This window comes from Hypanus sabinus, chromosome 1 (genome assembly GCF_030144855.1).
Source record: "Hypanus sabinus isolate sHypSab1 chromosome 1, sHypSab1.hap1, whole genome shotgun sequence".
Taxonomy (NCBI): Eukaryota; Metazoa; Chordata; class Chondrichthyes; order Myliobatiformes; family Dasyatidae; genus Hypanus; species Hypanus sabinus.
In genome coordinates, this window is record NC_082706.1 from 22,644,592 (window position 1) to 22,656,524 (window position 11,933).

The window sequence follows — 11,933 nt, forward strand, 5'->3', positions numbered from 1 at the left end:
GGAAATTGAACGCTGAACTTCAACATCCCGTGCTGCAATAGCATTCCGCTAACTGCTATGCTGCAATGGCGAGTTGTTAATGGATGTCAACACCGTGAAGTACGAAGGATCCACGTTACATTATTTTGAAGGATGTTTCTGGAGAGATGCGAGGGCATTAATTGTCATCTTCCACAATTCATTTCTGTCATAAGGGGGGCGCTGGGAGCGGACTCAAAGGCAAAACACGGACACTGAAGTACACGGAACGGGGCTGGACTAGAGTTAGGGACGGGACACGATACAGACTAGGAGCTGGGACCGGAGCACAGACATGGGCTAGTAAAGCGGGACCAGGACAAGGAACTGGGAACTAGAATTATTTCTCTTTTATAGATGTTGTCTGACTCATTCACTTCTTCCAGTAGTTTTTGTTTGACCCACAGTCCAGCATTTTCAGTTGTTTCTGTCCTCATGTTTAACTTCCAATTTAGCTTTCAATAAACATTGATTACTATCATCACCACCTTCCTGTATTCAGCACAGACATACATCAAGGATGCATGCTCAGACCAGGAGATTGGTGCTGAAAGGAACATTGGATCAGCAATGATGAACTGGCGGAGCAGATTGGATGGAGCAAATAGCATAATTCTGCTCCTATCCCTAATGGACTTAGGGTCATATTTACTGATTCTCCTTGCTCTCATAACAGTATGAGCAGGTGCAGCTCAAACACCATGTGTAATTACATACTTGGAAGAATCTCGTTTGGCAGACAGGATGTGTAGAGGATTGAAGTAGATAAGCTGGCCAAGTGGTCTTCCAACAGCAACACACGGAATGAGTTTAAGACCAAGCAACTGGTTGTGGACTTCAGGAAGGAGAATTTCCCATAGATTGGAAAGGGTGACCAACTTTCTGGTTGTCAATATCTCTGCCGATCTATCGTTGGCCTATCACATTGATGCAACCGTGATGCGAGAGTTGAACGCGCGGCCAGACGAAATGGTGGAGGCAGATTCGATTGCAACACTTAACAAAAGTATGGATGAGTATCTATATCTTTCTTCTTCTCATCCGAGTTAAGAGAGGCGGAACTGCGCAGGCGTGTGATGTTGGGCAGTGAAGCGGGGAAGATTTAAAAAGGACACAGCCTTATACAGCGGGCAGCGGAGTGAGTCGGGAGCAGAGTGAAGGCTTAAGGGCTTTGGCTCAGCTTGCTTAGCCGGAAGTGGGCGAGGCAAAGTAGGTTTAGGTTTCAGTTTTTCCTGTTATTTGAGGAAAGGGAAAAGTATGAGTGTGAGGGCAGCTTGTTGATCTCGGTGTCAGATGTGGGAGATCCTGGAGTCTCCTAGCCTCCCGGACGTCCACATCTGCACCAGGTGCACCGAGTTGTAGCTCCTAAGGGACCGTGTTAGGGAACTGGAGCTGCAGCTCAATGACCTTCATCAGGGGAAGTGAGGAGTTGATAGAGAGGAGTTACAGGCAGGTGGTCACACCGGGACCACGGGAGGCAGACAGGTGGGTTACAGTTAGGAGGGGGAAGGGGAAGAGTCAGATACTAGAGAGTACCCCTGTGGCTGTACCCCTTGACAATAAGTACTCCTGTTTGAGTACTGTTGGGGGGGGGTGGGGGTCAGCCTACCTGGGGGAAGCAACAGCGGCTGTGCCTTCAGCACAGAATCCGATCCTGTAGCTCAGAAGGGTAGGGAAAGGAAAAGGAAGGCAGTAGTAATAGGGGACTCGATAGTTAGGGGGTCAGATAGGCGATTCTGTCGACGCGATCAGGAGACTCGGATGGCAGTTTGCCTCCCTGGTGCCAGGGTCTGGGATGTTTCTGATCGCGTCCAAGATATCCTGAAGTGGGAGGGTGAGGAACCAGAGGTCATGGTATATATAGGTACCAATGACATAGGTAGGAAAAGGGAAGAGGTGCTGAAAGGAGAATATGGGGAGTTTGGAAGGAAATTGAGAGGAAGGTCCGCAAAGGTAGTTTTCTCAGAGATACTGCCTGTGCCATGCGACAGTGAGAGCAGGAATGGAATGAGGTGGAGGATAAATGCATGGCTGAGGGATTGGACCGGGGTGAGGGATTCAAGTTTCTGCATCTTTGGAACATCTTTTGGGGCAGGTGTGACCTGTAGAAAAAGGATGGGTTAAACCAGAATCCTAGGGGGACCAATATCCTGGTGGGGAGATTTGCTAAGGCTACTGTGGAGGGTTTAAACTAGAATGGTTGCGGGGTGGGAATCAATTTGAAGAGACTAGGGGAGAGGAGGTTAGTTCAGAAATAGAGAAAGCTGGGAGACGGTATGTGAGGGAGAATAGGCAGGTGATAGAGAAGGTGAGTGCTCGGACCGAAGATGTAGGGGAGAAAGAAGAAAAAGATAATAAAGTTGTTTGCACCATTCGCGATAAACAGGAAGAGGTGGAGAGTTTCTTAAATGCATCTATTTTAATGCTAGGAGCATTGTAAGAAAGGTGGATGAGCTTAGAGCATGGATTAATACCTGGAAATATGATGTTGTAGCTATTAATGAAACATGGTTGCAGGAGGAGTGTGATAGGCAACAAAATATTCCTGGATTTTGTTGCTTCAGGTGTGATAGAATCAGAGGGGCAAGAGGGGGAGGTGTTGCATTGCTTGTCCAAGAAAATATTACAGTGGTGCTTTGGCAGGATAAATTAGAGGGCTCATCTAGGGAGCCTATTTGGGTGGAATTGAGGAATAGGAAAGGTGTAGTAACACTTATAGGGGTGTATTATAGACCACCTAAAGGGGAGCGAGAGTTGGAGGAGCAAATTTGTAAGGAGATAGCAAATATTTGTAATAAAAACAGGGTTGTGATTGTGGGAGATTTTAATTTTCCACTAATAGACTGGGAAGCGCATTCTGTAAAAAGGCCGGATGGTTTGGAGTTTGTAAAATGTGTGCAGGATAGTGTTTTGCAGCAACACATAGAGGTACCAACTGGAGAAGGGGCACTGTTGAATCTGCTTTTAGGGAATGAGATAGGTCAGGTGACGGAGGTACATGTTGGGGAGCACTTCCGTTGCAGTGATCACAATACCATTAATTTGACTATAATTATGGAGAAGGATAGGACTGGATTCGGAACAAGAAGGCAGTGGGAGAGCACCTAAGGATTTCCAGCGGGAAGACTTTTTGAGTTCTCGGGGGAAGAGAGAGTCCAGATGTGCAGGTGCATGACGTCTGACTGTTGAGCGCAAACAGTTTAAAAAGAAGGCAGTCATCTGCAGCGGGCAGCGTTGGCAGCGGGCAGCAGAGTGAAAGGGCTTTGGCTCAACTGGCTTCGGCGGTAATTGGATGAGGTGAGGCAGTTGTTGATTGCAAAAGGAGGTAGTATGTGTGTGAGGTCAGTTTTCTGTGGTTGGTGTCAGATGTGGGAGGTCCTGGAGACTCCCGGCATCCCGGATGGCCACATCTGCACCCGGTGCATTGAGATGTAACTCCTAAGGCACCATGTTAGGGAATTGGAACTGCAGCTCGATGACCTTCGTCTGGTCAGGAAGAGTGAGGAGGTGATAGAGAGGAGTTACAGACAGCTGGTCACTCTGGGGCCACGGGGGACAGAGAAATGGGTCATAGTCAGGAGAGAGAAGGGGAAGTGTCAGGTACTAAAGAGTACCCCTGTGGCTGTGCCCTTTGATAATAAGTACTCCTGTTTGAGTACTGTTGGGGGCAGGAGTGAAACAGCCTACCTGGGAGAAGCGACCGTGGCCGTGCCTCTGGCACAGAGCTTAGGGAAAGGAAGAGAAAGGCAGTAGTAATAGGGGACTCAATAGTCAGGAGTTCAGACAGGCGATTCGGTGAACACAGGAAAGAAACTCGGATGGTAGTTTGCCTCCAGGTGACAGGGTCGGGGATGTTTCTGATCATGTCCACGGTATCCTGCAGTGGGAGGGAGAACAGCCAGAGGTCGTGGTACATATTAGTACCAGTGACATAAGTAGGAAAATGGAGGAGGTCCTGAAAGAAGATGACAGGGAGTTAGGAAGGAAGTTGAAAAGCAGGACTTTAAAGGTAGTAATCTCGTGATTACTGCCAGTGCCACACAAGTTTGAGAATAGGAATAGAATGAGGTGGAGGATAAATGTGTGAATGAGGAATTGGAGCAGGGGGCAGGGATTCAGATTTCTGGGTCATTGGGATCTCTTTTGGGGTGGTGTGACCTGTAGAAAAAGGACAGGTTGCACTTGAATCCCAGGGGGACCAATATCCTGGCGGGCAGGTTTGATTGAGCTATTGGGGAGGGTTTAAACTAGTTTGGCTTGGGGGTGGGAATTAGAATGTGAGTGCAGGGATTAAGGTAGAAGGACAAGGTCATGATGCTAAGAGTTCTGAGTTGATGAGGAAGGACAGGCAGGGGACAGAACATAATTTAACAGTTAAAGGGGTTGAATGCTGTGAGTATTAGGAACAAGGAGGATGAACTTAGAACATGGATAATTACGTGGAACTATGATGTTTTGGCCGTTACTGAAACTTGGTTGGAGGAAGGGCAGGATTGGATGATGCAGGTCCTGGGTTCAGGTGTTTTAAAAGGAATAGGATGGAAGGTAGAAAAGGGGGCGAGTGGTATCACGGCTACAGAAGGGGAGGACACTGCAGAAGGCGTTTCCACGGAGTCTGTCTGGGTGGAAGTAAGAAGTAGGAAGGGATCAATCATTGTGCTGGGAGTAGTCTATAGGCCCCAAATAGCCCTTGGGACACTGAGGAGCAGATAAACAGGCAGATATTAGAATGGTGCAGGAAATACAGGGTAGTAGTTATGGGTGATTTCAACTTCCCTCATATTGACTAGCACCTCCTGCGGGTAAGGGGGATAGATGGGGCTGAATTTGTCAGGTGTGTTCAAGAAAGATTCCTGACACAGTAAGTGGACTGGCCAACGAGAGAAAAGGCCGTACTGGATCAAGTTCTGGGTAATGAACCTGGTCAGGTAACAGACCTCTTGGTGAAGGAGCATTTTGGTGAGAGTGACCGCAACTCCCTTAGCTTCTGCATAGCTATGGAAAGGGATTAAATCAGACGAAATAGTAAAGTGCTTAACTGGGGAAGGGCTAACTTTGAAGGGATGAGGCAGGAAGAGTAAAGTAAGAGTAAATTGCAAACAGATGTTCAAAGGGGAAAACAGAGAAGTAATGTGGGCGAAGTTTAGGGACCACTTGAGCTGGGTTCAGGATAGGTTTGTACCACTGCGGGAAGGAAAAAATGAAAGGAAATGGGAACCGTGGCTGATGAAGCACGTGAGGCAACTCGTCAAGAGGAAAAAGGAAGCATATGTTAGATAGAAGAAACAGGAAGTAGGAGGGGCTTACGAGAAATATAGGGTAGCCAGGAAGTAGGTAAAGAAAGGACTTAGTAGAGCTTGAAGGGGGCATGAGAAGGCTTTGGCATGTAGGATTAATGAGAACCCCAAGGCGTTCTCTGCATAAGTGAAGAACAGATGGATGACGAGAACAAAGGTGGGACCGCTAAAGGATAAAGAGGGCAATATGTGTCTGGAGGTGGAGGAGGTTGGGGAGGCCCTAAATGAATACTTTGCTTCAATACTCACAAGTGAAAAGGATCTTGATCAGAATGAGGTCGAAGTAGAGTGGGCCTGTGTGCTGGAAAATGTGGAGATTAAGGAAGAAGGAGTGCTGGATCTTCTTAAAAACATTAAGATTGAGAAATCCCCAGGGCCGGATATGGTGCACCCCAGGTTGTTGTGGAAACTGAGAGAAGAGATCGCAGGAGCATTAGCTATGATCTTTGAATCTTCTTTGGCTGCTGGGGAAGTGCTGGAGTGCTGGAGAATGGAAATGTTGTTCCCTTATTTATAGAAGGTAATAGGGAGAAACCTGGGAATTACAGACCGGTGAGTGTTATGTTGGTGGTATGCAAACGACTGCAAAGGATTCTTAAGGATAGGATCTACAAGCATTTGGAGAAGTACAGCCTACTCTTGGATAGTCAACATGGCTTTGTGAAGGGAAGATCATGCCACACGAGCCTGATTGAGCTTTTTGAAGAGGTTACAAAAGAAGTTGATGAGGGTAGGGCTGTGGAAGTGGTCTACATGGACTTTAGCAAAGCATTTGACAAGGTCCCTCATGAGAGACTCATCCAGAAAGTCATGAGGCATGGGATAAGTGGAAACTTGGCTGTTTGGATAAAAAAATTGGCTTAAAGGAAAGCAGACGGTAGTTGTGGAAGGAAAGTATTCTGCCTGGAGGGCAGTGACTAGTGGAATGCCACAGGGATCTGTCCTGGGACCCCTGCTATTTGTGATTTTTATAAATGGCCTGATGTAGAGATGGAAGGCTGCGTGAATATGTTTGCGGATGACACGAAGATTGGAGGAGTTGTGGATTGAGCTGCAGGTTGTCGAAGGTTACAAGAGGATATAGGCAGGCTGCAGAGTTGGGCAGAAAAATGGCAGATGGATTTCAATCCTGACAACTGTGAGGTGATACATTGTGGAAGGACAAACCAGAAGACTGAATACAGGATTAATGGTCAGTTCCTTAAGAGTGTGGATGAACAAAGGGACCTTAGGGTTCAAATCCATACATCCCTCAAGGTCGCTGCGCAGGCTGATAGGGTAGTTAAGAAGGCCTGTGTGATGATAGGCTTCATTAACAGAGGGATTGAGTTCAAGAGTAGAGAGGTCATATTGCAACTCTACAAATCTCTGGTGAGACTGCACTTAGAGTATTGTGTTCAATTCTGGACACCTCATTATACTTTGTAGGAAGGATGTGGAAGGTATGGAGAGGGTGCAAAGGAGATTTACCAGGATGTTGCCTGGTTTGGAGAAGAAGTCATATGAAGCAAGTTTAGCAGAGCTGGGACTTTTCTCTTTGGATCATAGAAGAATGAGATGGGACTTGATAGAGGTCTACAAGATTATGAGAGCCATAGATAGGGTGGATAGTCAGTACCTGTTTCCCAAGGCACCAATAGCAAACACCAGAGGGCATACATACAAAATTAAGGGAGGGAAGTTTAGGGGAGACATTAGGGTTAAGTTTTTTACCAGAGGGTTGTGAGTGCCTGGAATGACTTGCCAGGGATGCTGGTGGAGGCTAAAACATTAGGGGTATTTAAGAGATTTTTGGACAGGCTCATGGATGAAAACAAAATAGAGGGTTATGGGGAAGTGTGGGTTTAGTACTTTTTTTTAAAGGATTATATGGGTCGGCACAACATGGAGGACTAAAGGGCCTGTACTGTGCTGTAGTGTTCTATGGTTCTATGGACCCAGGGTTGAGATTTTTGATAGGAGAAGGGCTAACTTTGAGGAGATGTGAAAAGATTTAGAAGGAGTGGATTGGGAAAATTTGTTTTATGGGAAGGATGTAATAGAGAAATGGATGTCATTTAAAGGTGAAATTTTGAGGGTACAGAATCTTTATGTTCCTGTTAGGTTGAAAGGAACGGTTAAAAGTTTGAGAGAGCCATGGTTTCCAAGGGATATTGGAAACTTGGTTCGGAAGAAGAGAGAGATCTACAATAAATATAGGCAGCATGGAGCAAGTGAGATGCTCAAGGAATATAAAGAATGTAAAAAGAATCTTAAATTAGAAAAGCTAAAAGAAGATATGAGGTTGCTTTGGCAAGTAAGTTGAAAATAAACCCAAAGGGTTTCTTCAGTTATATTAATAGCAAAGGGATAGTGAGGGATAAAATTGGTCCCTTACAGAATCAAAGTGGACAGCTAAGTGTTGAGCCAAAAGAGATGAGGGAGATTTTGAACAAATTCTTTGCTTCGGTATTTACTAAGGAGAAGGATATCGAATTGTTTAAGGTAAGGGAAACAAGTAGGGTATTTATGGAAACTATGATGAATAAAGTGAGGAAGTACTGGAGTATTTGAAGAATATAAATGGACTTCAGTAAGAATACAAATGGAGTTCAGTAAGGCCTTTGACAAGATACCGCACGGAGGTTAGTGTGGAACGTTGAATCGTTAGGTCTTAATATTGAAGTAGTGAAATGGATTCAACAGTGGCTGGATGGGAAATGTAAGAGAGTAGTGGTGGATAACAGTTTGTCAGTTCGGAGGCTGGTGACTAGTGATGTGCCTCAGGGATGTGTACTGGGTCCAATGATATTTGTTATATACGTTATTGATCTGGAGGATGGGTTGGTAAATTGGATTAGTAAATATGCAGATGATACTAAGATAGGTGGCATTGTGGACAATGCAGTAGGTTTTCAAAGCTTGCCGAGAGCCAAGTTAGTTAGAAGAGTGGGCTGAAAAATGGCAGATGGAGTTTAATGCTGATAAGCGTGAGGTGCTACATTTTGGGAGGACTAATCAAAGTAGGACATACATGGTAAATGGTAGGGCACTGAGAAATGCAGAAGAACAGAGTGATCTAGGAATAATGGTGCATAGTTGCCTGAAGGTGGAATCACATGTGGATAGGGTTGTGATGAAAGTTTTTGGTATGCTTGTCTTTATAAATCAGAGCATTGAGTATAGTAGTTGGGATGTAATGTTAAAATTGTACAAGACATTGGTCAGGCGAAATTTGGAGTATTGTATACAGTTCTGGTCACCGAATTATAGGAAAGATGTCAATAAAATAGAGAGAGGACAGAGGAAATTTACTAGAATGTTACCTGGGTTTCAGCACCTAAGTTACAGAGAAAGGTTGAACAAGTTGGGTCTTTATTCTTTGGAGCATAGAAGGTTGGTGAGGGGGGACTTGTTAGAAGTATTTCAAATTATGAGGGGGATAGATAGAGTTGATGTGGATAGGCCTTTTCCATTGAGAGTAGGGGAGATTCAAACAAGAGGACATGAGTTGAGAGTTAAGTGGCAAAAGTTTAAGGGGTTACACTAGGGGGATCTTCTTTATTTGGAGAGTGGTAGCTGTGTGGAATGAGCTTCCAGTAGAAGTGGTAGGGGCAGGTTCAATTTTGTAATTAAAAAAAATTGAATAGGTATATGGACAGGAAAGGAATGGAGGGTTATGGGCTGAGTGCAAGTCAGAGGGACTAGGTGAGAGTAAGCGTTCGGCACAGACTAGAAGGGCCGAGATGGCCTGTTTCCGTGTTGTACTTGTTATATGGTTATATGGATGGGTGAGTTATGGAGAGTTATGGTCCGGAAGCGGGTCGATGGGACAGAATAACAGTTCTGGGCGGTTTGGCTGAACGAAAGGGCCGCCTTCTGTGCTGCAGTGTTTCGTGACTCTATATCTGGAGGATATATTGAGTCGGTAACTCGTCAATTTTTGATCAGATTACTGATGGGGTGTATCGAAGTTAGGTGTGAGCTAGTCATAAGGTTAATTTTTCTTTTAGAGGGGTAGGCGAAGGAAACACGACACAACTTCACATTAACCTACCTGTGTTTGGGATTACCATTGCTTCCCCTAACTGTACGAATAGCCAATGTAATATTCTGTCAGGCAGATATGTTGAGCTCTGTGCTTAAAGGCCAATTCCACCCCACCCCTCGCAGCAACCCTGTCCAAAATTCCGACAATCTTTCTATCTATTCCCTCAAGCCTGCTTGCTTTACCAGTACAAAGCAATCAATAGGAATACATGGATCGACTTGTGATTCGTGGGATCCCACGGGGAAGTATGGTTGAGTTCCAGAACGTCACAATCTATGTGAACAATCTGACTGATGGGAGCAGGGTAATGCTTCCAAACAAAGTACGAATGTGAACAAGAAAAAAATTTGTTGCACATTACTGAATAAAGGTATGCGATTCTCCATTTGCCAACCGGGACTGAAGTTTGCATACTCCAACGACAAGAAATACACACGGGAATGTTTCGCCGGTGACCCAGATGTATTTCAGTCATGAACCTTTCACTCTGTCATCGCTCTGCTGCTGCTCGCTGCACTGCTGTCGGAATCCGGCTGCGAGTAAATGAACACAAGGCTTGGACAGCATTGAACGGTAACCTGACTCTTGACTCAGAGCTAATGGTTGCAGGGGTTGGCTCCCCGCCTGTTCCCCCGTCAGGTTAGCCTGAGGGTGTTGGAGATTGTACCATTTGACCAGTCCTTAGCTTGGGGTGGGCTACTCTGCCGCCTTCCGGCTGCGACACCACCCGGTGTCCACATGTGCACTCATTATATTTAAGTGCGTCCGCTCCTGCTCCTAACCAATATGTAACCCTGAACTGGTACTGAGAAGGCAAATCGACTATTGACGACGATTTGCTTGTATGGGTTCGTTCTGTGCACTTGTCGGAAGCCATTCTCCCCCTGCCAGAACGAGGACATTTCCCAAGTTGTTTGCTGACCGGCAATTAAATCAAGTCTGAGATTAGGTTATTTGCCCCGTCACCTTTTGGACGCGCTCTCCTCACCCCAACCACCGACTCCTGGTTAAATTCCCCTGTCCCGGAAACCACAGTACACAGTACATTTCCATCGTGAGTTCAGATTCTTTATTTCTAAGTTGACTGACCACGTTCCTGACATGAGCAAACCTGAGCCAAGTCGGTAACGGACCCCGGGTGTCAGTCAGGTGACGGCGTCGCTTCAATTATGAGCACAGTCAACACTTAAAATCGCAAAGTTTCGGCTGTGGGGCGAACGTGTAGTTTTGTTAAGTTGCCATAGGTGGCAGCTGAATTGCCTGGTGTTATCCCACCTTTCATCTTCGACAGCAACGAAAGTTCAATGTACAGTGGGCTTTTTTCACCGAATTTACTAACTGTCCCCCCTCCCCACCCCCGCCCACTTCAATGATTTGTTCCAACACTTGCAGCTTGGATGAGGCCTGGCCCAGGTGGTCACGGTGAAACCATTGGTTATCGGTTTATGCTTAGACCCCCAGCGAGTGGTGGCAAGCCGGGAGTGAACGGCTAACATCCGCTCTCAGTTGGGGCTGGGAGCTGATTGGAGCTGGGTGTTGAGTCCGGAGACATGGACAAGTAACGGGTGTGACTGAACGGTTGATCTCATGTCCCGCGTGCAGTTCATTAACCGGGTTGTGGGACCCAGCACTCTCCAAAGGAGAAAATGGACCATTTCAGTTTGAGTGAGCATTGAGTTAACCCCAGAGCCTAAGAACACTAAGACCTATCTTTATCATCTACAGAGTTGAGTGCATCGGAGCAGCCCAGCATCTGCATTGACCCATACGATGGGGCATTGTACCGAGTAGGAGAATCATGGTTGAACCCCAAATGCATGGGATGCACCTGCGGTGTTAACGCTACCAGAAGCTGCACGACGTAAGTAGTCCTGCGCTGTTCAGCAAGCATGGACCGACCCCGACAAGTGGTCTGGATCACCGAGTTCCGGTGGGTGGCTCCCGATGCCAAGGAAGGAACAAACCCTGAGAAAGACTGCTGTAAGAACTTCCGACGCGTTGTGCCCTTCTCTGGCCCATTGCGATCATTCTCCAACTACACATTCAGGTATTGTCCTCGTGAAGCAATTACACGATGAAACCGCAGCTCAGCCGATCCTGTACGGCAACACGTGTCCTATCCTGATATCCCCTCATCCCTTAAATATGTCTGTTGAGTTCGGTTTTCAACCACTGAGCAGCCTTTCCGATCACCTGAATCATGAGTTCCTGACTGAAGATTTCCCATGTGAAACAGACGAAAATACTTACTGGCCGATACTACTGAGAATGAATCCAGGTACAAAGGTCATTTTTATGTGATATGGGGAGGGTTGGACGATCTTTCGACCCAATGTCCATTGCAGGATGTCTTACCGTAACAAAGATGATCCCTTTGCATTGTAGATGTTGTTGGATCCTCCAAGTGATTCCATTAATTTGTTCGGGGTCATAAATTTATGTTTGCACGGCAACAGAAGAGGATGATCTGTTTGGAAGTGTGATGATAGATGTTGGAGCGAGATAAAGAAAGAAATAAAATCTTTCCTTTTGGGAAGTGAAGAAGATACCGAGAGCACAGCATGAAGTTTGGTGTGATGAGGCCACAA